Source organism: Trachypithecus francoisi, unplaced genomic scaffold, assembly GCF_009764315.1.
Source record: "Trachypithecus francoisi isolate TF-2019V2 unplaced genomic scaffold, Tfra_2.0 Lachesis_group7, whole genome shotgun sequence".
NCBI lineage: Eukaryota > Metazoa > Chordata > Mammalia > Primates > Cercopithecidae > Trachypithecus > Trachypithecus francoisi.
The window spans coordinates 9,052,253-9,079,922 of NW_022681472.1; the positions used below are offsets into that span (position 1 = coordinate 9,052,253).

General features: G+C 42.6%; 1 protein-coding gene and 1 non-coding gene across 3 annotated transcripts in view; both read left to right on the top strand.

Annotated features, from left to right (window-relative positions):
* Positions 1-27,670, top strand: part of RGS20 (regulator of G protein signaling 20) — an 83,892-nt gene that overhangs the window by 22,665 nt on the left and 33,557 nt on the right. The window lies entirely within an intron of this gene.
* LOC117079755 lies at positions 15,778-15,883 on the top strand. Its single transcript, XR_004435598.1, has one exon. It is a non-coding gene; the product is annotated as a U6 spliceosomal RNA (small nuclear RNA).

Sequence of the window (27,670 nt, forward strand, 5' to 3'; positions counted from 1 at the left end):
TCCCGGACCCAAGGAATTCTCCCACCTCAGCCTCCTGAGTAGCTGGGACTATGCACATGTCACCACATTCAGCTAGTTTTTGCTTCTTTTTGTAGAGACGGGGTTTTGCCATGTTGCCCAGGCTGGTCTCAACTCCTGGGCTCAAGCTGTCTGCCTGCTGTGTCCTCCCAAAGTGCTGGGATTACAGGCATGAGCCACCGTGCCTAGCCCTATTCTGCTGTTGGTGAACATTTGAATAGTTGTAGGCTATTATGTGTAGAACATCCTAATGCATACTTTTGGTACAGCGTTCTGGGGGAGTATATACCAAGGCCTGGAATGGCTGGGTCAGATGATGTACATGGGGTCAGCTGAAACACATGCTGTGAGTGTTCCTAACTGGTTACACCAATTTACACTCCCATCGGCGGTGCGGGAGAGTTCTGGTTGCTCTCTATCCTTCCTCTCTATCCTTCTCAACACTTGGCATTTCCTTCGTTTATTTTAGCTGCTCTTTTGTGTGGGGATGTGCATGCCATTCCCTGTCTATGCATAGTTGTAATATTTGCACTGGCTCATTACACTGACCAATAGGTTATGGATACTGCTGTGAAAATGAAGAAAAAGATAAGCTTTTGGCCGGGCGCGGTGGCTCACGCCTCTAATCCCAGCACTGTGGGAGGCCGAGGTGGGCAGATCACGAGGTCAGGAGATCGAGCCCATTCTGGCTACCACGGTGAAACCCCATCTCTACTAAAAAATACAAAAAAACTAGCCGGGCGAGGTGGCGGCGCCTGTAGTCCCAGCTACTCGGGAGGCTGAGGCAAGAGAATGGCGTGAACCCGGGAGGCGGAGCTTGCAGTGAGCCGAGATCGCACCACAGCACTCCAGCCTGGGCGACAGAGCGAGACTCCGTCTCAAAAAAAAAAAAAAAAAAAAAAGCTTTTAAATGTAAAAACAAAATGATTGGGTTTTTTTTTGAGACGGAGTCTCGCTCTGTCGCCCAGGCTGGAGTGCAGTGGCGCGATCTCGGCTCACAGCAACCTCTGCCTCCCGGGTTCAAGTAATTCTCCTGCCTCAGCTCTCTGAGTAGCTGGAATTACAGGCACTCGCCACCATGCTTGGCTAATTTCTGTATTTTTGGTAGAGAAAGGGTTTCGCCATGTTGGCCAGGCTGGGCTCGAACTTACGACCTCAAGTGATCTGCCCACCTCAGCCTCCCAAAGTGCTGGGATTACAGGTGTGCGCCACCTGCGCCTGGCCCAAAATGATTGATTCTTATATTTTGGACAGAGAGATCAGATTGATCAGTTCATACGCTGGCAGTTAATTTTATTTCCTCTAAATAAAAATGGACAGGTTAACTTATTAAGCAGCTGTGTTATCAATATGGTACGTGTGTGTGCTTGTATAGATAGATGTATATGTACATACATAACTATATTTTGTTGGACATGTTATGCTGAGACCGTTTGTTCCCCGAAGAAGACCACCAGAGTCCAGAGTCAAAGCCAAGCGGCAAGGATCTTTAATGCAAGTTCGAACTTGGTCCCTCCGTTCTATAACATACAAGAGGGCCCCGAATGATGCATGTGCCCGCTTTTTATAGCCCGATGCATACAGGATATGTAAGGTTACAGAGGTACAAAGGAATTCTTTTGGTTGCAGCATCACAACTGGTAATTTGGTTAATACAATTAACAGTTTCTATTTGTTCCCGCGCATTTAGTAAAACTACAAACGGCTGTGACCTTATCAGGGGCTCTCTAGGTGGTGTTTCTGAGATGTGTGGGGAGGGGGATGTGTTTGCGTTGGGCTCAGGAAGTTGGGACAAAATAGAGGATTGTGTTTGTACTGGGCCCAGGACTAAGATATGTGGCAGACACTGGTGATTAGAGCAGGACAGAGACTTTCACAACGTTTGTCCTTACAATGTCTGGAGTCTATAGATAACCTTAATCGGTTAGGTCCGGGGTCGATCTTTAACTAGGCTCAGGGCGCCGCCCAGGCTGTCAGGGCGCCGCCCGGGCTGTTTGCCTGTGGACTTCATTTCTGCCTTTTAGTCTTTTCATTTGATCTCTTTCAGGACACATAATATTTTAGGTGCTTGCTGTACGCTAGACACTGTTCTGCAATCATTAAAAAAGCACTGCCCTGTTTCACTATTGATTTTTTTAAAATTCTGAAAATGGGTGAACAAACAATGAGGCTTACAACATTTGTTGCAGGATAAGAAATCTCAATTTAGAAAAATGTTGTCAACTTTGACTAACCTGGAATGCTCGTTACGCAGAGTCCCGGAATTAATTTTGATCCTAATCTGGCTATATCTGCACCCCAGCCAGCCATCTTCCACAGCAGTTAGGTCCCTGACAGGAGATGGCACCCAAGAAGGCACAAACAGCAAACTGGTTTCTGCCCAGGATCTCTGCCAGCTCTGCAGCCTTGGTGATGTAACTGACGTAGCTCAGCACTCTCCATGCTTCTTCCCAGCCTGAGCCAAGCAGCATCTGTCCCTTGGGGCCTTGCCTACCCCACCTTCCACAATGAAAGGTATTTCCCAAGAAAAGCATACTCACCCTAAAGCCAGGTCCCTCCCTACCAAGTCTCAGCACTAGATGCTGCTTCAGAAGGAGGAGCAGAGCAGAAAGACCACAGAGGGAAGAAGGGCATTTGTGGCTCTCTCATAGCTCCTACCAGAATGTTACCTTTTATCCAAGGTGAGAATGGAGGCAGAGTGAGTGGCGGGGAGACTTCCATCATTGTCCAGACCTGAGATGTTAACTAGGGCCATAGCATGTGGAGAAGAACAGGGCAGACGTAAGAGGCATGCTGGGAGGCAGATTGCCTTTGCCTTTGCCAGGAGTTAGAATTGGGAGGAGGTGAGGATGACAAGTTTTCTTGAACAACTGGAGAGATAGTAACACTGCTTACCAAGAGAGAAAAAACAAGAAGGGGTAGCTTCTGGAGAGATAATAACTTCGCTTTTTTTTTTTTCACCAAGTCTCACTCTTGTCACCCAGGCTGGAGTGTAGTGGTGTGATCTCTGCTCACTGCAACCTCCGCCTCCCAGGTTCAAGCGATTCTCCTGCCTCACCCTCCCAAGTAGCTGGGATTACAGGTGCCTGCCACCATGCCCGGCAAATTTTTATATTTTTAGTAGAGATGGGATTTCGCCCTGTTGGCCAGGCTGGTCTCGAACTCTTGACCTCATGTGATCCTTCCGCCTCGGCCTCCCAAAGCGCTGGGATTACAGGCGTGAGCCACTGCGCCCGGCCACAACAATTTGCAACATTAATTTTTCTATGATGTAAGTTGCCTGGTTTTTTCTGTAATTTGCAATAACTACGAAGAAATTCTCATTAGGGAGCCTGTTCCTTACTGGGAAACAGTAAAAAGCTGGCCATTCTCATGCAAACCGTTAATGATGGCCTGACACATTCCTCAGCCATTTGAAGAGTCCCTAAAGCAGCCCCACAGACAAAAATTTTCCCAAGTATTTAATGTTTTCAGAGGTGCCCTGGGCTAAGTTATCACTGGGAGTGCACCCCAGCTGCAGTTTTCTTGAGAATGCCACTGTTTGCTGGGATAAGCAAAGCTCTTAATAAAGATTTCAGTCAGTACTTACAAAATGCTCCTTCGTTGTTGGCTGACGTTAGGAAAGAACAAATAAAAACATACGTAATTTATTAATTTCCTTCAGATCATACTCTCTTCTTTCTAATACTTCCCAAAAGGTCATTGTAAAAGTTGAGTTATATAGGATGTTCATTTAGTAATGGCAGAAGAGAAGAGAAAGACACTCTTATTATAGTCTTAAAGCCTTCACTGGCTTAAAACCTCCTGGGGCTTACACATTTGGCAATGGCTATATAAACAAAAGTGTAAAGATTTCCATGATAAGTCACTGAAAAACAGATGGTAAGATGCTTAAGTGGTTTTTTAAAAGATGAGGACATCTGTAAGCATCCATCTGGAAGTAATTATAATTCAAAAGTCTTTTGTTACTATTAAGCTTCCAGTTGACTTCCCCTACTAGAAAACAATGGACCAGCTTTTTCTTAAAATAGTCAGACAATAAAACCCAAATAGACAATAAAACCAAAAGACAGAAAATTTTGAAAACCCACAGATTTGCCTGGAGGCAAAGTTTAGAATTTCCACAAAAATCCCCCAGCTTCGAAACTGTTAGCTTTCTGCATCAAATGTAGTGGAAAATAGAGCTTTGATTTTATTTTTTGGTCTATTTGTGCTGAAGTCAGTGCAAGTAATTCTAGCTCTTCATTAATATTTCATGAGCCACAGTGAGATGGACTTTTGTCTGGTGATGACTACACTGCAGGATAATAGGCCAGCGTCCTCTCAAACTTAGAATCGCCTCATCTCAGCATCCTACTAAACAGAACATCACTGTTGACCAGCATTCAGCTTGCGTCTCGCTGCTAATAGTAACAGGGCCTGTTTGTGACTTCAGCAGCATCTGGTGATCCGGTGTTACATGACTCAGAGAAAGCCACATTCCCCTGTTCCTATTTTCAGGTAGGCAGCTAAACCCAAGGAGAGTTTAGCATGGATTCGGCAGGTCTGTTTTTCTAACCTCATCGTGTAAATTCTTGAATGAGAATCTGGCGAGCAGCCAAAAAAAGACTTCCTCTGAACTCATCCTCCTTGAAGCCAAGCATCTTCAGAAACTCTTTCCTTCAGGTTCTGGAAGCCTAGAACCCTTCATATGAGATTTGTCCCTCTCTCCAACACATTTTATGCCTCCTGTCCCCAGCCAAATGGCTTTTCCATGCTTTTCCTCCTCCCCTTCATTCGACTTCCAGTTCTGTCTGAAGTCAGAGGCATGCATGGGGCTGAGAGGGGCCTGGATCACAGGTTCCCCCTCCTCCACCCACAAGTGAGCATCCAACTTTAAGACCAAGCATTTAAGACCAGAGGACCCTACAAAAAACTCACTGAGGCCAGGCGCGGTGGTTCATGCCTGTAATCCCAGCACTTTGGGAGGTCGAGGCGGGCGGATCACGAGGTCAGGAGTTCTGAGACCATCCTGGCTAACATGGTGAAACCCAGTCTCTACTAAAAATGCAAAAAATTAGCCAAGCATAATGGCATGTGCCTATAGTCCTAACTACTCGGGAGGCTAAAGCAGGAGAATCACTTGAACCCGGGAGGCGGAGGTTGCAGGGATCCGAGATGGCACCACTGCACTCCAGCCTGGGTGACGGAGCAAGATTCCATCTCAAAAAAAGAAAAAACAACTCACTCAACGCTCTGCTACTTTGCTATCGGGTGGCGCCTAAGTGTGCTGGCAAATGTGGTATCTGTGGAAAATCATCCTGCATCCAAGGCAAGATAGTATTAGAGAAAGACTTCCCAGGCAGGGGAAACCTAGAAGGCAGGACGACCAAGAGGAGGTAAAATTAGGAGTGAATTGAAACACATTGTGTTAAATACTCAGAAACGTTACAGCAGAGAACAAGGAAATGAGAATGTCTCTTGAGGCTGCAGTACAGGAGGATATTCCTGGAATGCTTTTCATACACCTTGGAACCACAGTCAGTGGGAGCTCAGAAAACAGTGCAATCGAAATGAATGAGGCTGATGAGGAAAGGTGCTTTGTTCTTAATGTGGAACAGCAACAAAGACCCGATCATTTGAACAGGCTCAAAAAAGTACTGGGAGAGATATGTATAGGGCACAACTGAGGGACTAAGATAAAATTATAGCATCCCAGTGCAATGCAAGGGGAAGGCTTACAGCTGAGAGTTAGGAGGGAGACTCCCTTGTTTTTGTCCATCTGCTATCGTTGGTATATTGGGGATTACCAAAGCTGTAAAATCCCAGACATAGCTCTCTGGCTTCACGTTCCACCCCATTTTAATGTCATTAGTCATTTCTTCAATGCGAAAATGGAAAGAGGGCCACATGTCCCATCAATTAACTCTAGCATATCATAACAAAAATCTGGGAGGAGCAATGGAACTAAGTGGCCAGATGGGTTGGTATCGGAGCTGTCTTCACATTGGTCCCATTCTTCCTTATCTCAGATAACAAAGCATGCAGATTCCTCCTGCTTGTGAACCATGTTTTTTTCTGAAGCATTTGATGTTTTCTATGTTTTGATAGCCTTCCTGTATCTATTAAGATTTAAAGAATCTTGACTGGGCGCCGTGGCTTACGCCTGTAATCTCAGCACTTTGAGAGGCCGAGGCAGGTGGATCACTAGGTCAGGAGTTCGAGACCAGCCTGGCCAGCATGGTGAAACCTGTTTCTACTAAAAATATAAAAATTAGCTTGGCATGGTGGTGCGAGCCTGTAATCTCAGCTACTTGGGAGGCTGAGGCAGAAGAATTGCTTGAACCCGGGAGGCTGAGGTTGCAGTGAGCCGAGATTGCCCCATTGTACTCCAGCTCTGGGTGACAGAGTAAGACTCTGTCTCAGAAAAAAAAAAAAAAAAAAAAAAAAAATTTAAAGAATCTTTCCAAAATATTTAAAGAGTAAGAGAGACGCTCTTGGGGATGGGGAGTGGCGGGGCAGGTAACGAGTCTCCTGGGAGGCCAGAGGCCAGACTAACAGGCTCCTGCATCTCATAGCTTCTTAGGATCCCCGAAAATGAATGGCAAGCTTATGCTTTGCATTTTAGAGGGGTAGGAAATGAGGGGCCAAAAGATTTAACCAGGATACAGATTAAGTTTGAAGGTCATTACTGGCTACCATGTCTAAGGGTAAGGTTTGGGATTCCTGCCTTTGGGTCATTGTGGAGCCATCAAAGGTAGGGGGTACTGTCACCCTGATCCTGAAATACACCAGTCCGGAAAAACAGCCATCCAGAAGTACATTCTGTAGGGTAGAGTCTCAGGTTCAATGAAGTTATGGGGCGGGTGGTGAAAGGTCAAAGCTGCCTGACCCATTCATGATGCTTGACAGAGAGCAGTCCATCTGAAGATGGTTGACACTGAAACTATTGAAAACGGCATATGCATATGGAAAGAAAAGATGGAAAATGTTGGGAGATGGGATAATGGGTGATTTTATTTAACTCTTAGAAATTTTCTTTATAGAACCTTGAAAGCAATGAATAAAGGCAGGCACATGCAGACAAGGCAGCTATGGAAAGGAAGTCATGAAAGTTAGAAGCAATAGTTGGAATAAAGCAATAGATAAAGGAGATACAGAAAAGTAAAAGACTGGACTTGCCGAGCTACTAAAACTTATAAACTTATAAAGACTACTTCTGGGAGTGGTGATTCATGCCTGTAATCCAAGCACTTTGGGTGCCCAAGTTGAGTTGATCACTTGAGCCCAAGAATTTGAGACCAGCCTGGGTCACATGGTAAAACCCCATCTCTATTAATAATACAAAAATTTGCCAGGCATGCTGGCAGGTGCCTGTAATCCCAGCTACTCGGGAGGCTGAGCCAGGAGAATCTCTTGAACCTGGGAGGCAGAGGTTGCAGTGAGCCGAGATCATGCCGTTGCACTCCAGCCTGGGCAACAAGAGTGAAACTCTGTCTCAAAAATTAAAAAAATTAGCTGGGTGCAGTGGCTCGCACCTGTGGCCCCAGCTACGCAGGAGGCTGAGGTGGGAGGATCACCTGAGGCCCAGGAGGTGAAGGTAGCTGTGATCTATAATTGCACCAGCGCACTCCAGCCTGGGTGACAGAGTGAGACCCTATCTCAAGATAAATAAATAAATAAATAAATAAATAAATAATTATATCAACACAGAAAGTTATAAGGCAGCATTCAAAATCATATATACACTCTCTTGTAATCATGTAAATAATTTTGTGAACAAAGGGAAGGAAATGCAAAATAAAATTTTAAATATTGGCATGATGGATTTACGGCATGTTATTCTTTTTAAAAATATACTTGGTAACAGTTGTTGAGCATTTAATAATTCCAGGCACTATGTGAGGATTTTACATGAATTATCATATATATTCCTCCCAGCAACCCCATAAGCCCAGTACTATTATTTTCCTGATTTGACACGGAGAAGTTGGGGTGACCTGCCTGTGGTCATAGAGGTAGTGGTGGTACTGGGTCCATTTGATTCTGAGTACTCTGTTATCCAGTATGAGTATATTATCCATATACCTTTTTTTTTTTTTGAGACAGGGTCTTGCTCTGTCACCCAGGCTGGAGTGCAGTGGTGTTATCTCAATTCACTGTAGCCTCTGCCTTCCAGGCTCCAGCAATCCTCCAGCCTCAGCCTTCCAAATACCTGGGACTGCAGGTGTGCGCCACCATATCTGGCTAATTTGTTGTTGTTGTTGTTGTTGTTGTTATTGAGACAGGGTCTCCCTATATTGCCCAGGCTAGTCTCAGACTCCTAGGCTGAAGTGATGCACCCATGGCCTTGGTCCCCCAAAGTGCTGGGATGACACGGCTGTGGGCCGCCACACCCAGCCCATTATGCTATTTTTCAAAAGGCTGCTATTATAATAGTGTACACGCAGATATTTAAATGCATGCTTATATTAAAAATTTGGATATTAATGTTCCTATGGCAGAATGATATCATAGTCCTGGCACTTGATATTGGAGGTTTCTTGCTTCTGGTAGAGAAGTAACATTACAGAAAGTAGCAATACAGAGGGAAGGAATTGTTATGTGAATAATGATGAGCCATGTCTGAGAATGGATTAAATGCGTGTGATACATTTGTCTTTGACAACTTTTGACTGATGTGGAAGGACAGAGGTGATGGAAACTCAGCAGTCAGAGGAAGGAAAATGTCTGCTGGCTGTGTATTCTCTCTCTTTCCTTCTAGAGTCCTTTGTATCTAGAGTGTCTGAGACTGGGGAAATGAAGGTGACCAGTAGACAGTTGAAGAGAGAAGGGACAAGTGCCTTCCCGGGCTGGGTTCATACATTTTATTAAATTCCCAGGTTTGTTATCAGACAGAAAGGGTAAAGATACACTGAGTCATGAGGTGAAACACGGAGGGATACATTATTAGTTCTCTAATCATTCATCACATATGTGTTAAATACCTTTACACAAAACAGAATCAGTCAAAGCATTATTAGGAACATGAAGAAAGCCATGTAGCCAGCAAAAGTCCAGATGCCCTGGTACCAGCAAGAGCGCAAAGCTGGTATTTGAGGGGCTCTTGCTTCAGGCTATGAGCCAAAAAAGATTACCAAGACCCTCCACCAAAGAAGAGGCACACATAGCAGATAATATATGAAAAGATGCTCAACATTGTCAGTCAAGAGGGAAATGCAAATTAAACTCACTATGAGCTGCCGTTTATGCCTATTAAAATCTCCAGGAAAAAAAAAATCTGACAATTCATCTACTGACGAGGATGTGGAACAATTGAAACTCTCATTCATTGCTGGTGGGAATAGAAAAAAGATACAGCTCCTTTGAAAGACAAGTTGGCATGTTCTTAGAAAGCGAATAAACATGCACTTACTCTGTGACCCAGTGAGTATTTACCCAAGAGAAATGAAAACATACACCCGCACAAAAATCTCTGCACAAATGTTTATAGAAGCTTTATTCATAAGCACCCAAAACAGGAAATAACAAAAATGTCCATCAGCAGGTGCCTGGATAAACAGTTATAAGCATATAGTTGAGTACTACTCAGCAATAAACAAGAATGAACTACTGATACACACAACCAGGTAAATCTCAAAAGCACTACGCTAAGTAAAAGAAGCCCAGACTCCAAACAATGGCATGCCACATGATTTAATTTGTATGATATGTTGAAAAAGGCAAAACTATCAAATCAATCTGCAAAGTAATAATATATTTAAAAATGTTAAAATCGCCGGGCGCCGTGGCTCAAGCCTGTAATCCCAGCACTTTGGGAGGCCGAGACGGGCGGATCACTAGGTCAAGAGATCGAGACCATCCTGGCTAACACGGTGAAACCCCGTCTCTACTAAAAATACAAAAAACTAGCCGGTCGAGGTGGCGGGCGCCTGTAGTCCCAGCTACTCGGGAGGCTGAGGCAGGAGAATGGCATAAACCCGGGAGGCAGAGCTTGCAGTGAGCTGAGATCCGGCCACTGCACTCCGGCCTGGGCGACAGAGCGAGACTCCGTCTCAAAAAAAAAAAAAAAAAAGTTAAAATCATACAGGCTACATTTTCTGATCAAAATGTAAAGAAACATATAAACTAGTCAGGCTAGTCAAGAAATTAAAAATAAACTTCTAAAAGGCTGTGGATAAAAAATCTGAGCATCAGTTAGATCTGAGGTATTTGAAAATAAAAATAGTGCTATATAGCAAAACTCAATGGATATGATCAAAGCAGTAATCAGATAAAAATTTATACTTTTAAACCCACTTATTAAAAACCAGCAGTGACTGAACGTAAATGAACTAAAACTTTAGTGTGAGAGGCCAGGAGAAAACGAAGTCATTTTTTAAAAAGTAGATAAAGAATAATGAAAATAAAAGCAGAAATTAATGAAATTTACAGTTAACAGAAAGCAAAATTGATCCATAAAGCCTAAAGCCAGTTCTTTGGAAAACAGAACTACAGACTAACCTTTGACAAATCTGATTCAGATAAGAGGACAGAAAAGCCCAAACCGTCAGAAATGAGTTATGGTGCATAACCGGATCAAGACTTTTTTACACAAAAACCAAATACATGTACAAGTTTAATGCCAATGTATTTGAAAATCTTAGGTAAGATAGACACTTTTCTGAAAAAATTAAATTTAAAATATTGAGTCATATGGTAGTAGAAGATCCTAAACTACATAGAAAAAATCGAAACAGTGTTATGAGATTTGTCCCTAAGAAAGGCATCAGGCCCTGGCCAGGCACGGTGACTCATTGCCTGTAATACCAGCACTTTGGGAGGCTGAGGTGGGCGGATCACTTGAGGTCAGGAGTTCGAGACCAGCCTGGCCAGCATAACGTGGGGAAACTCCATCTCTACTAAAAATACAAAAAACTAGCCGGTCGAGGTGGCGGGCGCCTGTAGTCCCAGCTACTCGGGAGGCTGAGGCAGGAGAATGGCATAAACCGGGAGGCAGAGCTTGCAGTGAGCTGAGATCCGGCCACTGCACTCCGGCCTGGGCGACAGAGCGAGACTCCGTCTCAAAAAAAAAAAAAAAAAAAGTTAAAATCATACAGGCTACATTTTCTGATCAAAATGTAAAGAAACATATAAACTAGTCAGGCTAGTCAAGAAATTAAAAATAAACTTCTAAAAGGCTGTGGATAAAAAATCTGAGCATCAGTTAGATCTGAGGTATTTGAAAATAAAAATAGTGCTATATAGCAAAACTCAATGGATATGATCAAAGCAGTAATCAGATAAAAATTTATACTTTTAAACCCACTTATTAAAAACCAGCAGTGACTGAACGTAAATGAACTAAAACTTTAGTGTGAGAGGCCAGGAGAAAACGAAGTCATTTTTTAAAAAGTAGATAAAGAATAATGAAAATAAAAGCAGAAATTAATGAAATTTACAGTTAACAGAAAGCAAAATTGATCCATAAAGCCTAAAGCCAGTTCTTTGGAAAACAGAACTACAGACTAACCTTTGACAAATCTGATTCAGATAAGAGGACAGAAAAGCCCAAACCGTCAGAAATGAGTTATGGTGCATAACCGGATCAAGACTTTTTTACACAAAAACCAAATAACATGTACAAGTTTAATGCCAATGTATTTGAAAATCTTAGGTAAGATAGACACTTTTCTGAAAAAATTTAAATTTAAAATATTGAGTCATATGGTAGTAGAAGATCCTAAACTACATAGAAAAAATCGAAACAGTGTTATGAGATTTGTCCCTAAGAAAGGCATCAGGCCCTGGCCAGGCACGGTGACTCATTGCCTGTAATACCAGCACTTTGGGAGGCTGAGGTGGGCGGATCACTTGAGGTCAGGAGTTCGAGACCAGCCTGGCCAGCATAACGTGGGGAAACTCCATCTCTACTAAAAATACAAAAAAAATTAGCTGGGCATGGTGGTGCGCGCCTGTAATCCCAGCTACTCAGGAGACTGAGGCATGAGAATCGCTGGAACCCGGGAGGTGGAAGTTGTAATGAGCTGAGATCGGGCCACTGCACTCCAGCTTGGGTGATGGAGTGAGACTCTGTCTCAAAAAAGACATAGAAATAAAAAGATGGAAATTTTCCAGCTTTGTTTTAAAAGGCAGAAAAATAAGAATATTTAAACTAGACAAGGATGGCCAAAAAAAGGAAAATTAATGAAGGGAGATCCTATTCATAATAGGAACATAAATCACAAAACTGCAAATTCCTATGCATAGGAATAATCACATAGCAAACATTTATTGAGTGCTATGTGTTGCAAGCACAATTGAAGTGCTTCACTGGTATCGCCTCATTTAATCTTCACCTCCAGGATACTCAGTATCCCAGTTCTATTGACGAAGGAACCAAGACTCAAAGAGATGGAATAACTTCCCCAGGATCATGCAGCTAATCAACAATGGAGTTGAGATTTAAGCCAAATTCCCCAGTCCTCACAGTGGATACAGTTAATCTTGATTTTTTTTTTTTTTGCCAATTTTATAGGTAAAAATACCAAAAAAAGATACCTATTTTAATTTGCATCTCTTTGTTTTACATGATTTCCTGCCACATAAGTTTTAATATTTATTCTTGAATCACATTTAACTTCAATTTTGCATCTTCAGTATTTATGAAATCTTTCATTAGTTGCATTCTCTCAAATGAATTCATCCCACTGGCTTCCGGCTACTGTTCGTCTGTCTATTCTAATACTTCATTGAGAATACCAATATTTTTCTAAATTTACTTTTGATAAAACTGAACATTTTCACAGGTGATTTTATTTGTGTGTGTGTGTATATATATATACATGTAGTGTGCGTGTGTGTGTTTGTATACGTGATTTCTTCATCTATTATTTTTTCATTTATTAGTGAGTAAAATGTTTTTTAAAAAAAACGTATCAACTATTAGGTTACCCTGAAGTATGATTTGTATAGGAAAAGTAGGATAAAAACTTGATTCTTTCCCCTTATTTATCACTTTTCAAAATTGTTCCCTATCACTGTCTAAATGTAGTCAGTGAGTTTTTTTAGTACCGTTATGAATTCATAGTTTTTCACAATTTTATGTGTTTCAATGCACTGCAATTGATATACTTTTTTTTGAGGTGGAGCCTTGCTCTGTTGCCCAGACTGGAGTGCAGTGGTGGAAACTCAGTTCACTGCAACCTCCGCCTCCTGGGTTCAAGTGATTCTCCTGCCTCAGCCTCTCAAGTAGCTGGGACTACAGGCACATGCCACCACACCCAGCTAATTTTTGTATTTTTAGTAGAGACGGGGTTTCACCATATTGGCCAGACTGGTCTTGAACTCCTGACCTCAGGTGATCCACCCGCCTCGGCCTCCCAAAGTCTGCTGGGATTATAGGCATGAGCCACGATGCCCAGCCTCAACAGACCTTTTCTTACCACCTAGTCTGCTAAGCACAGAAGTTCTGCCCTTTGCCTATGCTTAGCTTTGGAGTGAGGGCTGATACTACCTGAGAAAGAATAAGAAAACTCCTTACCATGTTATTAGATTCTCCATAGATTGTCTCCTTTTCTACATCTGTTTGCATTTATTGAATAAATGAGCTTGATATACTCAAACACTGTACAAGCAAATCGTTAGTATATAATCAAAGCATTTGGGTTGTGCCTTTGCCATTTCTCAGATACTGACCTGTTGGGACTGTTAGAAGTTGGAGAAAACCTAATTCATACCTGTGTCATCAGTAGATCCACATGTGCTCATGTGGAAAGAGCCTCAAGCTACCCTGTGAGGTAAAGAAAGAGAGGCACAGAACAGTGGTATACCATGCTTCCATTTTCTTAAAAATGCCTATGTATAGATATCTGGAAAGGCATACAGAAAAACAAATGATGGCGCTTTCCTCTAGGACACAGCTGTCACTATAAACCCGTCAGTGTTGTATGGTTTTTCTTATCATGTGCAGGTGCTATTCTCATATTTTAACATGACTTCAAAAAGTATATATATGTATACATATATTTTTGTTTGTTTGTTTGTTTTGAGACGGAGTTTTGCTCTTGTCTCCCAGGCTAGAGTGCAGTGGCGCGATCTCAGCTCACTGTGACTTCCGCCTCCAGGGTTCAAGCAGTTCTCCTGCCTCAGCCTCCCAAGTAGCTGGAATTACAGGCACCTGCCACCATGCCTGGCTAATTTTTGTATTTTTGGTAGAGATGGGGTTTCTCCATGTTGGTCAGGCTGGTATCAAACTCCTGCCTGACCTCAGATGATCCACCTGCCTCAGGCTCCCAAAGTGCTGGGATTACAGACATAAGCCACCATGCCCAGCCTAAAAATAATATTAATAAATTATCACAGCTGAGTTAGTCAACTCAGCTGCAGATTAAAGTGCCCAGTCACCCAATGCACTTGACAGTTCTGGACAGAAGCATTAAAGTGGCTTCACAGGAGCTCCTTTTCCTCACTCCACATTAAACATTGCTATGGGTTGAATTGTGTCCCCCCAGAATATATGTTGAAGTTCTAACCGTGATGCCTGTGAATTTCACCTTATTTGGAAACAGGGTCTTTGCATACACCGCCACATCTGGCTAACCAAGTGAAGATGAGGCCAAACTGGATAAAGGTTGTCCTGAAATCCCCACGACTGGTGACCTTATAAGGAGGGAGACCTTCAAAGACCCAGGTAGACATAGAGGGAAGAAGAGCAAGTGGCAAAGAAGGCAGAGATTGGGTTTCTGTTGCCACAGAGGTTGCCAGAAGAGGCGAGGAAGAATCCTCCCCTAGAACCTTCAGAGGCGGGTGTCTGGCCCTGCTGACGGTTTGGTTTTGAACTTTTAGCCTCCAGAACCGCAAGAATGAATTTCCGTTGTTTTAAGCCATCCGGTTTGTGGTAGTTTGTTACAGCAGCTCTAGGAAACTAATCCAGATGTTAAAGTTTATTCTTACACAGAAATTGAGGTTTCTAATAAAAGGTGTGTGGATGTGGCTACTTTGATCACTCACTGGGCTCTGGCATCAAGACTTCTGGCCTTGGCTATATTTTCATTTTTCTTTCTCTTTTTTTCCTTTTCCTTCTTTTTCTTTTCTCTTTTTTCCTCTCTCTCTCTCTCTCTTTTTTTTTTTGAAACAGGGTCCTGCTGTGTCACAGGCTGGAGTACAGTGGCTCCATCGTGGCTCACTGCAGCCTCAAATTCCTGGGCTCAAGTGATCCTCCTGCCTCAGCCTCCTGAGTAACTAGTACTACAGGCATGCACCACCACATCTGGCTAATTTTTTAATATTTGTAGAGATGGAATCTTGCTACGTTGCCTGGGCTGGTCTTGAATTCCTGGCCTCAAGTGATCCTCCCACCTTGGCCTCCCAAGGAGCTGGGATTACAGGCCCTTCTTAGTTCTTTCATGCCAATCCAATTTTAGGTTCTTAGCCTTGGTACTTTGGGTCCACTGTGGATTCCCCTATTCTCTCCTTCTTTCTCTTCCTATTTTTGATCTTATCCCTTACAGATCTCCCTTCATGTCCCTGCCCCCAGACTGTAATTTGTGATATTTGCTGTCACCTCTTATCCATTCTTGTGCACGAGATAATCTTAGTTTCTTTGTGTAGTTCACTAATTTAACAAGCCGGACTGAACTGAGTGTAAACAGGCAGTGAATTTCTTCTCCTATCACCACATTCAAACAGTATCGGTTTTCCCCTCCTCTCCCCTCAACTCTTATCTCGTGCAGATTCTAGAGTTTTTCAGGTCAATGTCAGTATTAGAACAGTCTCATTTTCAGGCGTTAAAAAAATTCATTGCTCACTTCAGCAGCACATATACTAAAACTGGAACAATACAGAGAAATTAGCATGACCCCTGCGCAAGGATGACGTGCAAATTCGTGAAGCATTCCGTAAAAAGAAAAAAAAAGCAACAAATTGTTTTTTAATGTTTAGTCCCGGCCAGGCGCGGTGGCTCATGCCTGTAATTCCAGCACTTTGGTAGGGATCACCTGAGGTCAGGAGTTTTAGACTAGCCTGGCCAACATGGTGAAACTCTGTCTCTACTAAAAATACAAAAATTAGCTGGGTGTGGTGATGCACACCTGTAATCCCAGCTATCAGGAGGCTGAGGCAGGAGAATCACTTGAACCTGGGAGGCGGAGGTTGCAGTGAGCCGAGATCGCACCACTGCATGTCCAGCCTGGGCAATGGAGCGTGACTCTGTCTCAAAAACAAAACAAAACAAAAGGTCAGTCCCCTTGAAATCAAACTTTAGTACCCTCCATTTCAGTTTCCCCTCACCCAGCTTTGGCTTCTCCAGAGGTCGGGCAGACCAACAGTGGCAGGGGACAGGAGGAGAGCCCTTCCAGTTCCTCTCTGTTTTCTCTCCTTTCCTAGCTCCGCTGCCGTGGATGCAGCACTGCTAAAGACAGAGGTGGTGTTGGTCAGTGGGAATTCAGACCAGTCTTCCCCTACAGGGATCTCCCCACTCCTGCCTGACCTCTTCAGCTTTGGTACCAGTCATACAGCCCTAGGGTCCTCCTCCCCAATCCAACAGTTTTGCACAGGATCCTTCAAGAAGATTCAAGCTTGGCTCCCTTCCATGTCTCCCATGGAAAAACTCACCCATCCAGGCAGCTGGTTGCTTCCCTTTTCCCTAGACCTGGCTGTTCCAACTGGCCCTTCCCATTCAGTCTCAGGCAGTCCGGAGGGAAGCTGCAGTCTCTGTACCTCTCAAACTCCGCCAGGTTCTCCCCAGGAGTCTTCTGCATCATCTGAGGACCAGGACAGGGCTGGTGCCTGAGTTTCTTTCTTTTTTAAAAATGTGTTTGGAATTGGAGTCTCGCGATGCTGTCCAGGCTAGTCTCGAACTCCTGGCCTCAATCAAGCCTCTCAAGTAGGTGTGGTTATAGGCATGAACCACCCCACCTGACATTTTTACTGATATATTTTACCGTATTTTATCGAATTCTAGATTCACTATTGTTTCTTGTATTCTATACTTACCCTTGGGGTCTACTTTTCTCAGTAAAATATACTTTAATAATTTTCTTTCCGAGAGTCCTCATCTGAGGACTGTGGTTCAAGTCGTCCCTTCTGGCATGCTCCCCCAGGATCTCTTCTGTCTCCAATAGATGGTGGGAGAGGAAGGAGCAGACATGCTACTGGGCGCTCTCTACTACAGATTTCCTTTGGTGAAATCTCTTTATCTCTAAAATATTCTCAAGATTATCAGTATGTGATTTCCATTAATTCTTCTACTAAGTTTTACATAGAAGTGTGAGAAGCTCTCTTTAGAGTATGTGGGCACACATCACTCACAGTCCTTACCTTTGGAGACTCAGAGACTTTGGAAACGCTGATATGACAGGAAACATTCCATTTAGTGTCCTGTTATAGTAACCCTCCCTGGCTACATAATGTTCATCTAACTTTTCTAATCACTTTCAAAAGATTCCTGCATTCAGTCAAGTACTTAAGTACACAAGTACTCAAGCTCCATTTTTTTTTTCCTTTGAGACAGGGTCTCACTCTGTTGCCCAGGCTAACTGTGGTGGTATGACCACAGCTCACTGCCGTCTCCACCTCCTGGGCTCAAGTGATCCTCCCACCTCAACCTCCTGAAGAGCTGGGAATACAGGAGTGTACCAAAAAGTCCAGCTAATTTATTTATTTTTCATAGATACAGGGTTTCACTGTGTTGCCCAGGATGGTCTCAAACTCCTGACCTCAAGTGATCCATCTGCGTCAGCCTCCCAAAGTGCTGGGATTACAGGCATGAGCCACTGTACCCAGCCTAAGACCCATTTTTGCAGACAGTACTTAATTAAATTTACTAACATATTTTATCGAATTCTAGATTTACTATTGTTTCTTGTATTCCATACTTCTCCTGGGGACCTACTTTTCTTGGTAAAATATGCTGTAATAATTTTTTTGCAACGGTCTGTGAGAGATAAGCTCTCTGAGTCTTATCTCAGAGGAAGATATTATCTCTTTTCTTCTGGGATCTGTTGTTGCTGAAGAGAAGTATGGTTGTTGGCCTAATTATCATTCTTTTTTTTTTTTTTTTTTGAGACGGAGTCTCGCTCTGTGGCCCAGGCTGGAGTGCAGTGGCCAGATCTCAGCTCACTGCAAGCTCCGCCTCCCGGGTTTACGCCATTCTCCTGCCTCAGCCTCCGGAGTAGCTGGGACTACAGGCGCCCGCCACCTCGCCCGGCTAGATTTTTGTATTTTTTTGTAGAGACGGGGTTTCACCGTGTTAGCCAGGATGGTCTCGATCTCCTGACCTCGTGATCCGCCCGTCTAGGCCTCCCAAAGTGCTGGGATTACAGGCTTGAGCCACCGCGCCCGGCCAATTATCATTCTTTTGTAGGAAACTTTTTTCTCTGGTAGCTTCTTAAATTATCTGTCAATTCCTGATGTTTTAAAGTTTACCATGGTGTTTCTAGTAGTGGATTTTTGTTTATTTGTCCTGCTTTGTAAACAGAGAGACTTTCTCAGTGTCTAGTCAATTTATGTTGCTATAACAGAATTCCATTGGCTGAGTCACTCAAATGACCAAGTTTGTTTCTCACAGTTCTGGAGGCTGGGAAGTCCAAGATCAAGGCACTGGCAGATAGGTGTCTGGTGAGGGCTGCTTCCTGGTTGCCAGAAACCAGAAACGGTCTTCTCACCACACCCTCACAGGGTGGATAAAGAGGGAAAGAGCTCTGTGAAGCCTCTTTTATAAGGACACGAATCCCTTTCATAAAGGCCCCATTCTCATGACCTAATCACTCCCTAGGGCCCCACTTCCAAATATCATCACCTTGGGGCTTCAATTAGTGAATTTTGTGGTAGACATAAACATTCAGTCTATAGCAGTGAGGATTTGTGTTTTTTTCAATTTCAGAAATTCTCAGAACACCTACTTTCTTTTTGTTTGGTTGTGTTTTGTTTTTGTTCTTGTTTTTTGAGATGGAATTTCACTCTTGTTACCCAGGCTGGAGTGCAGTGGTGCGATCTCAGCTCATTGCAACCTCCGCCTCCCGGGTTCAAGTGATTCTCCTGCCTCAGCTTCCTGAATAGCTGGGATTACAGGCACACGCCACCACACCCAGCTAATTTTTTGTATTTTTAGTAGAGACAGGGTTTCACCATGTTGGCCAGGCTGGTCTGGAACTCCTGACCTCAGGTGATCCGCCTGCCTCTGCCTCCCAAAGTGCAGGAATTACAGGCATGAGTCACCATGCCCAGCCTCCTACTTTCTTTTTAACTGTTATTTCCCCATCATTATCTCCATTTTCCTTATATTAAACTCCTGTTAAATGTACATTGAAACTGGTAAGTCTACACTCCCTTACTCTTTTACCTTTAAACAGCATTAAGATAAAATTTACATGCCATAAAGTTTACTCATTTAAAGAGCACAGGCCAGGCACAGTGGTTCATACCCGTTGTCCCAGCACTTTGGGAGCCAAGGCAGGAGGATCACTTGAGCCGAGGAGTTGGAGACTGCAGTGAGCTATGATCACACCACTGCACTCCAGTCTGGGTGACAGAGGCTGACTCTGTCTCAGTCAGTCACAACCAGTAGTTTTTAGTATACTTACAGAGTTGTGCAGCCATCATCATAATCTAATTTTAGGACATCTTCATTAAAAGAAACCTTGTACCCATTAGTAGTCATTAGCAACAATCACCGCTATCTAATTCCTGAATATTTTCTTTTTTTTTTTTGAGACGAAGTCTTGCTCTATCGCCCAGGCTGGAGTGCAGTGGTGTAATTTTGGCTCACTGCAACCTCTGCCTCCTGGGTTCAAGCAGTTCTCCTGCCTCAGCCTCCTGAGTAGTTGAGATTACAGGTGTGCACCACCACACCCAGTTAATTTTTGTATTTTTAGTAAAGACAGGGTTTCACCATGTTGGTCGGGCTGGTCTCGAACTCCTGACCTCGTGATCCACCCGCCTCGGCCTCCCAAAGTGCTGGGATTACAGGCATGAGCCACCGTGCCCAGCCTCCTGGATATTTTCGTAATTCTGAAAAGAAATCCCATACCCACTAGCAGTCACTCCTCATTCTCCTTACCACATCCCCTGGCAACCACTAATTTACTTCCAGTCTCTATGGATTTGTCTAGTCTGAAAATTTCTTATGAATGGAATCATACATTATGTAGCCTTTTGTGTCTGCCTTCATTCACTTAACATATTTTTTCCTTTTTTTTTTTTGTGAGACGGAGTTTTGCTCTTATTGTCCAGGCTGAAGTACAATGGCACAATCTCAGCTTGCTGCAACCTCCACCTCCCGAGTTCAAGCAATTCTCTTGCCTCGGCCTCCTGAGTAGCTGGGACTACAGGTGACCGCCATCACACCCAGCTAATTTTTTGTATTTTTAGTAGAGATGGGGTTTCACTGTGTTGGTCAGGCTGGTCTCGAACTCCTGACCTCAAATGATTCACCTGCCTCGGCTTCCCAAAGTGCTGGGATTACAGGCATGAGCCACCATGCCCGGCCTTCACTTAACATATTTTCAAGGTTCATCCATGTTGTAGCAGGATCCAGTACTTCATTCCTTTTTATAGCTGAATAAATACTGCCTTGTATGGACATATCATGCTTTGTTCATTCATCAGTTGATAGATATTTGTGTTTTTCCACTTTTTGACCATTATGTATAATGTTTACAACAATAAACAAACAGCATTTGTTTACAAGTTTTTGTGTGGACATGTGTTTTCAGTTTTCTAGGAGTAGAATTGCTGGGTCATTTGGAAACTTCATGTTTAACTTTTTTCTTTTTTTTTTTTTTTTTTTGAGACGGAGTCTCGCTCTGTTGCCCAGGCTGGAGTGCAGTGGCCGGATCTCAGCTCACTGCAAGCTCTGCCTCCCAGGTTCACGCCATTCTCCTGCCTCAGCCTCCGGAGTAGATGGGACTACAGGCGCCCACCACCTCGCCCGGCTAGTTTTTTGTATTTTTAGTAGAGACGGGGTTTCACCGAGTTAGCCAGGATGGTCTCGATCTCCTGACCTCGTGATCCGCCCGTCTCGGCCTCCCAAAGTGCTGGGATTACAGGCGTGAGCCACCTCGCCCGGCCATGTTTAACATTTTGAGGACCTGTCAAACTGTTTTCCAAAGTGGCTAACCCATTTTACATTCTCACATGTAGCATATGAGGATTCTAATTTCTTCACATCCTAACACTAATTGTCTACTTTTATTCTACCTATCCTAGTAGGAATAAAATAGTACTTCATTGTGGTAGAGACTTTATTTCCCTAATGATTGATGATGTTAATCGTCTTTTCATATGTATATTGGCCATTTGAAATATCTAGTCAAATCCTTTCTCCATTTTTTTTTTTTTTTTTTTTTTGAGACGGAGTCTCGCTCTGTCGCCCAGGCTGGAGTGCAGTGGCCGGATCTCAGCTCACTGCAAGCTCCGTCTCCCGGGTTCACGCCATTCTCCTGCCTCAGCCTCCCGAGTAGCTGGGACTACAGGCGCCCGCCACCTCACCCGGCTAATTTTTTTTTTGTATTTTTTTTAAGTGGAGACGGGGTTTCACTGTGTTAGCCAGGATGGTCTCGACCTCCTGACCTCGTGATCCGCCCGCCTCGGCCTCCCAAAGTGCTGGGATTACAGGCTTGAGCCACCGCGCCCGGCCCCTTTCTCCATTTTTAAATTGGGCTTTCTCTCCTTTTTCTTAAATTGTAAGAGTTCTTTATATATCCTGGATACAAGTCTCTTACCTGATATGTGACTTCCAAATATTTTTTCCCAGTCTGTATCTGTGGGTTGTCTTTTCACTTTTTTTTTTTTTTTTTTTTGAGAAAGAATCTCGCTCTGTCACCCAGCCTGGAGTGCAATGGCGCAATCTCGACTCACTGCAACCTCCACCTCACAGGTTCAAGAGATTCTCCTGCCTCAGCCTCCTGAGTAGCTGGGATTTCAGGCACGCGCCACCACGCCCGGCTTATTTTTGTATTTTTTTTAGTAGAGCCAAGGTTTCACCAAGTTGGTCGTGCTGGTCTGGTATCATTTGAAGCATAACTTTTTTTTTTTGAGACAGAGTCTTGCCCTGTTGCCCAGGCTGCAATGCAGTGGTGCACTCTTGGCTCACTGCAACCTTTGCCTCCTGGGTTCAAACAATTCTAGTGCCTCAGCCTCCCAAGTAGCTGGGATTACAGGTGCATGCCATCAAGTCTGGCTAATTTTTGTATTTTTAGCAGAGACGAGGTTTTACCATGTTTACTGGTCTTGAATTCCTGGCCTCAAGTGATCTACTCGCCTAGGCCTCCCAAAGTGCTGGAATTACAGGCATGAGCCACTGCACTCAGCCATAAAAATTTTTAATTTTTATTAAGTCCCACTTATCAGTCTTCTCTGTTTTACTTATGCTTTTGGTGTCATGTGTGAGAAATCATTGCTTAACTGCAGGTCATGAAGATTTACTGTTGTGTTTTCTTCTAAGCATTTTATAGTGTTAGCTCTTAGATTTGGATCTGCTTGGGTTAGTCTGTGTGTATGGTGTAAGGTAAGGGTCTTACTTTATTCTTTTGCATGTGGATATTCACTACTGTCAGCACCATTTGTTGAAAAGACTGTTCTTTCCCATTTCGAATTGGCTTGGCCTTTTTGTCCAAGTAGCTCTCCCGAGCTACTCAGGAGACTGAGGCAGGAGGATCACCTGAGCCCAGGTGTTATGTTGTCCAGCCTGGGCAATATAGCAAGACCCTATCTCTAAAAACAAAACAAAACAAAACAAGCACCTGGGATTTTGATAGGGATTGCACTGAATTTGTACATTAACTTGAGAAATGTTGCCATCCTAACAGCATTAAGTCTTTTATAAATATGGGATGTTTTTCCATTTATTTAGATTTTTTTTTTTTTTTTTTTTTTGAAACAGGGTCTTACTCCCATTGCCCAGGCTAGAGCACAGTGGTGTGATCTTGGCTCACTGCAGCCTCAGCTTCTGGGCTATGTGATCCTCCCACTTCAGCTTCCTGAGTAGCTGGGACTACAGGCACACACCACCATGCCTGGCTAATTTTTTGTATTTTCAGTAGAGAAGGTGTTTCACCCTGTTGCCTGGGCTGATCTTATACTCCTGGGCTCAAGTGATCTATCCACCTCAGCCTCCCAAAGTGCTGGGATTATAGACGTGAGCCATCATGCCCAGCCCTATTTAGATATTCTTTACTTTCAGCAATTGTTTTGTGGTTTGCAGTGTATAAATCTTATAATTATTTTATTAAATCTATTCCTAATTATTTTATCTCTTGATACTATTATTGGAATTATTTCCTTAATGTCACTTCCAGAATGTTCACTGCTAGTGTACAGAAATACAATTGATTTTTGTTTGTTAATATTGTATCCTGCAACTTTGCTGAACTCATTTATTAGTTCTAATCTTTTTGTTTGTTTTTAGTGGACTACTTAAGATTTTTTAATAAGCAAGATCATGTCATTTGCAAATAGAGATATAGAGATAGTTTTACTTCCTTTTCAATTTGAATACCTTTTATTTATTTTTCTTGCCGTATTGCCCAGGCTGGAGCTTCCGATATATTACAAATAGAAGTGGTAAAAGTAGATTTTTTTTTCTTATTTCTGATCTTAGAGAGAAAGCTATCAGTCTTTCAGTGTTTAATATGATCTTAGATATAGGTGTGTTATAGGTGCCTTTGGTCAAGTTTAGGAAGCTTCCTTATATGCCTATTTTGTTGAATATTACTTATTGTGAAATGCATTAGATTTTGTCAAATAATTTTTTTTTTTTTGAGACGGGGCTATCTCACTCTGTTGCCCCAGACTGGAGTGCAGTGGTACAATCTCAGCTCACTGCAACCTCCTGCTTCTGGGCTCAAGCGATTCTCCTGCCTCAGCCTCCTGAGTAGCTGGGATTACAGGCACGTGCCATCACGCCTGGCTAATTTTTGTATTTTTTAGTAGAGATAGGGTTTCGCCATGTTGGCCAGGCTGGTCTTGAACTCCTGACCTCAGGTGATCCACCCACCTCGGCCTCCCAAAGTGCTGGGGTAACAGGTGTGAGCCACTGTGCCTGACCAAATAATTTTTCTCAGTCTATTGTGATTTTTGTCCCTTACTTTATTGATATGGCTATTACATTTATTTTTTATGTTAAACTAACCTTGCATTCTTACATTAAATTCTACTTAGTCATGGCATATAATCCTTTTTTTACATGTTGCTAGATTCAGTTTGCTAGTATTTTAAGATTTTTGCAACTGTATTCATAAAAGATGATTACAGTGTCTTTATTTGGTTTTGGTATCAGAGTAATACTGGTCTCAGAGAATAAGTTGGGAAGTATTCACTCCCCTTCCATTTTTTGGAACAGTTTTTGAAGAACTGGTAGTCCTTCTTTGCTAAATGTTTGGTAGAATTCACCAGTGAAGCCAACTTAATCTGAGCTTTTCTTTTCTTTTCTTTTCTTTTTTTTTTTTTTAATACACCAGCCTGAACAGATCTGGGCTTTCCTTTGTGGGATTTTTAAAAATCACTAACTCAGTCTCTTTACTTGTTAAAGTTCCTTCTTTAGTTAATTTTGTTAATTTATGACTTTCCAAGATTTTTTCCATTTCATCTAAGTTTTCTAATTAGTTGCCATACAATTGTTCATAGTATTCCATTATCATTCTTTTTATTTCTGTAAGATCAGTAGTAATTTCCCATCTTTCATTCCTGATTTTGGTAATTTAAGTCTTCATTTTTCTTGGTCAACTAGCTAAGGTTTGTCAATTTTGTTGATCTTTTCAAATAACTAACTTTTGGTTTCTTGAATTTATTGTATTTTTCTATTTCTATTTTCTATTCCATTGTGTTTGGAAAACATACTTTGTATTATAATAATGATTTTAGATCTATTGAGGCTGTTTTATGGCCTATTATATGGTCTATTCTGGAGAATTTTCATGTGTATTTGAGAAGAACATGTATTTCACTGATGCAGGCGGAGTGCTGTATAGATGTCTGCTAAGTGTAGTTTATAGTGTCCTGATGTCCTCTATTGATATCCTTGTTGATCTTCTATCTAGTTGTTCTGTCCATTATTGAAAGCAAGGTATTGAACTTTATTATTGTTATCATTGAATTGTTGGTTTTTCCCTTCAATTCTGTCAGTTTTTGCTATATGTATTTTTGTGGTTCTGTTATTAGGTGTATATATATTTATAATTGTTATATTTTCCTGAGACATTAGCGCTTTTATCATTATAAAATGTCCCTATTAATCTCTAGTAACATTTTGTGTTTAATAGTATTTTATTTGCTATTACTAGAGCCACTCCAGCTCTCTTATGGTTGCTGTTGCCAGATATATATTTTTCCATCCTTTTACTTTCTATTTGCATTTCTGAATCTAAAGTGTGTCTCTTGGCCAGGCGCGGTCGCTCAAGCCTGTAATCCCAGCACTTTGGGAGGCCGAAACGGGCGGATCACGAGGTCAGGAGTTTGAGACCATCCTGGCTAACACGGTGAAACCCCGTCTCTACTGAAAAATACAAAAAGCTAGCCGGGCGAGGTGGCGGGCGCCTGTAGTCCCAGCTACTCGGGAGGCTGAGGCAGGAGAATGGCGTAAACCCGGGAGGCGGAGCTTGCAGTGAGCTGAGATCCGGCCACTGCACTCCAGCCCCCGGCGACAGAGCAAGACTCCGTCTCAAAAAAAAAATAATAATAATAAAGTGTGTCTCTTGTAGACTGCATATAGTTGGATTATGTTTGTATTCATTGTATTCTGGCAATCTCTGTCTTTTGACTGGATTGTTTAATCCGCTCACTTTTCACCTTGTCATCGTCATTGATCCGTTTAGATTTACCTTTGTGTTTTTCTTTTTGCTTTCTATCTATTTCATGACTAATCTGTTCCTCTTTTCCTCCATTATTAACTTCCTTTGTTTTATGTTGATATTTTCTAGTGTACCATTTTACTTCTTTAGTAATTTTTTCACTATATGTATATATTTTTTAATTTTTATTCTTTCTTTGAGACAGAGTGTCACTTTGTCACACAGGCTGGAGTGCAGAGATACAATCATAGCTCACTGCAGCCTCAAACTCCTGGGCTCAACAGTCCTCCTGCCTTAGCCTCCCAAGTAGCTAGGACTACATGTGTGCACCCTCATGCCAGATAATTTTTTAAATTTTTTGTAGAGATAGGGTTTCACTATGTTGTCCAGGCTGGTCTGAACTGCTGGTCTCAGGTGATCCTCCTTCCTTAACCTCCCAAAGTGCTGGGATTTCAGGCATGAGAAAATGTGCCTGGCCCTGAGGTAATTTCTTAATGGCCTCTATAATGCTTATAATACCTTTCTTAATGTATCAGAATCAACTTTAGATGTATACTACCTTAATTCTAGTAAGATATAGAAACTTTGCTCTTATATATAGCTCCTTTCTCTCCCTACTGTTTTGTGGTTACTACTGCTATACATATTAAAGTGTATCTATATTACAAATCCAATAATACATTGTTATAGTTACTGCTTTATATAATCCTCCCAAAGTGCTGGGATTACAGGCGTGAGCCACTGCGCCCGGCCAATCCTATGTCTTTTAAAGAATCTAAGAAAAGAAATAAGAACAGAAATACATGTATAGAGTTTCTTCTTCAAAAAAATACTAGGCCTGGCCCGGTGGCTCACATTTGTTATCCTAGCACTTTGGGAGGCCAAGGAAGGCAGATTGCTTGAACTCAGGAGTTTGAGACCAGCCTGGGCAACATACTGAGACCCCGTCTTTACAAAAAATATAAAAATTAGCCTGGCATGGTAGTGTGTGCCTGCGGTCCCAGCTACTTGGGGAGCTGAGGTAGGAGGATCACTTGAGCCCAGGAGGCAGAGGTTGCAGTGAGCCAAAATCACGCCACTGCACTCCAGCCTGGGCAACAGAGCAAGACTCTGTCTTTAAAAAAAAAATTCCCGAGACTTCAAATGATTGTTTTTAAGTAACTCACTAGTTACATGATTATATTTTGCTGGAGAGAGGGTCTACATCCCTCACGTCGCCATTCTGGAAACACCCTGCAGATGATGCGCCTCGTCTTTTTATCTCTTAGTCTTTCTGAACAAGATTCTGAATTAATCCTTCAGTACTAATTTCTAATATCCTTGAAACTTTCTACTTGATTCTTTTTCCTGACTACCTGTTCTTATTTTATTTCTATTTGTTTTAGTTTCCTATTTTTTGACATTTTAAATGTAAATGATTTCTTCATTATTATTTGAGCATCTCAACTTTATTTTTCATTTTCTGCTATAACATTCAATTCATATTCCGGTGGGTGATTTTTTTTGTTTTGTTTTTTTGTTTTCTGAGACGGAGTCTCGCTCTGTTGCCCAGGCTGGAGTGCAGTGGCCGGATCTCAGCTCACTGCAAGCTCCGCCTCCCGGGTTCGCGCCATTCTCCTGCCTCAGCCTCCCGGGTAGCTGGGACTACAGGGCGCCCGCCACCTCGCCCGGCTAATTTTTTGTATTTTTAGTAGAGACGGGGTTTCACCGTGTTAGCCAGGATGGTCTCGATCTCCTGACCTCGTGATCCGCCCGTCTAGGCCTCCCAAAGTGCTGGGATTACAGGCTTGAGCCACCGCGCCTGGCCCCAGTGGGTGATTTTAATGACTGTCTTTCTTCATCTGTTTTGGAATTTTAGTTTACAAGTCCTTTTTTTTTTTTTTTTTGAGAGTGTCTTGCTTTGTTGC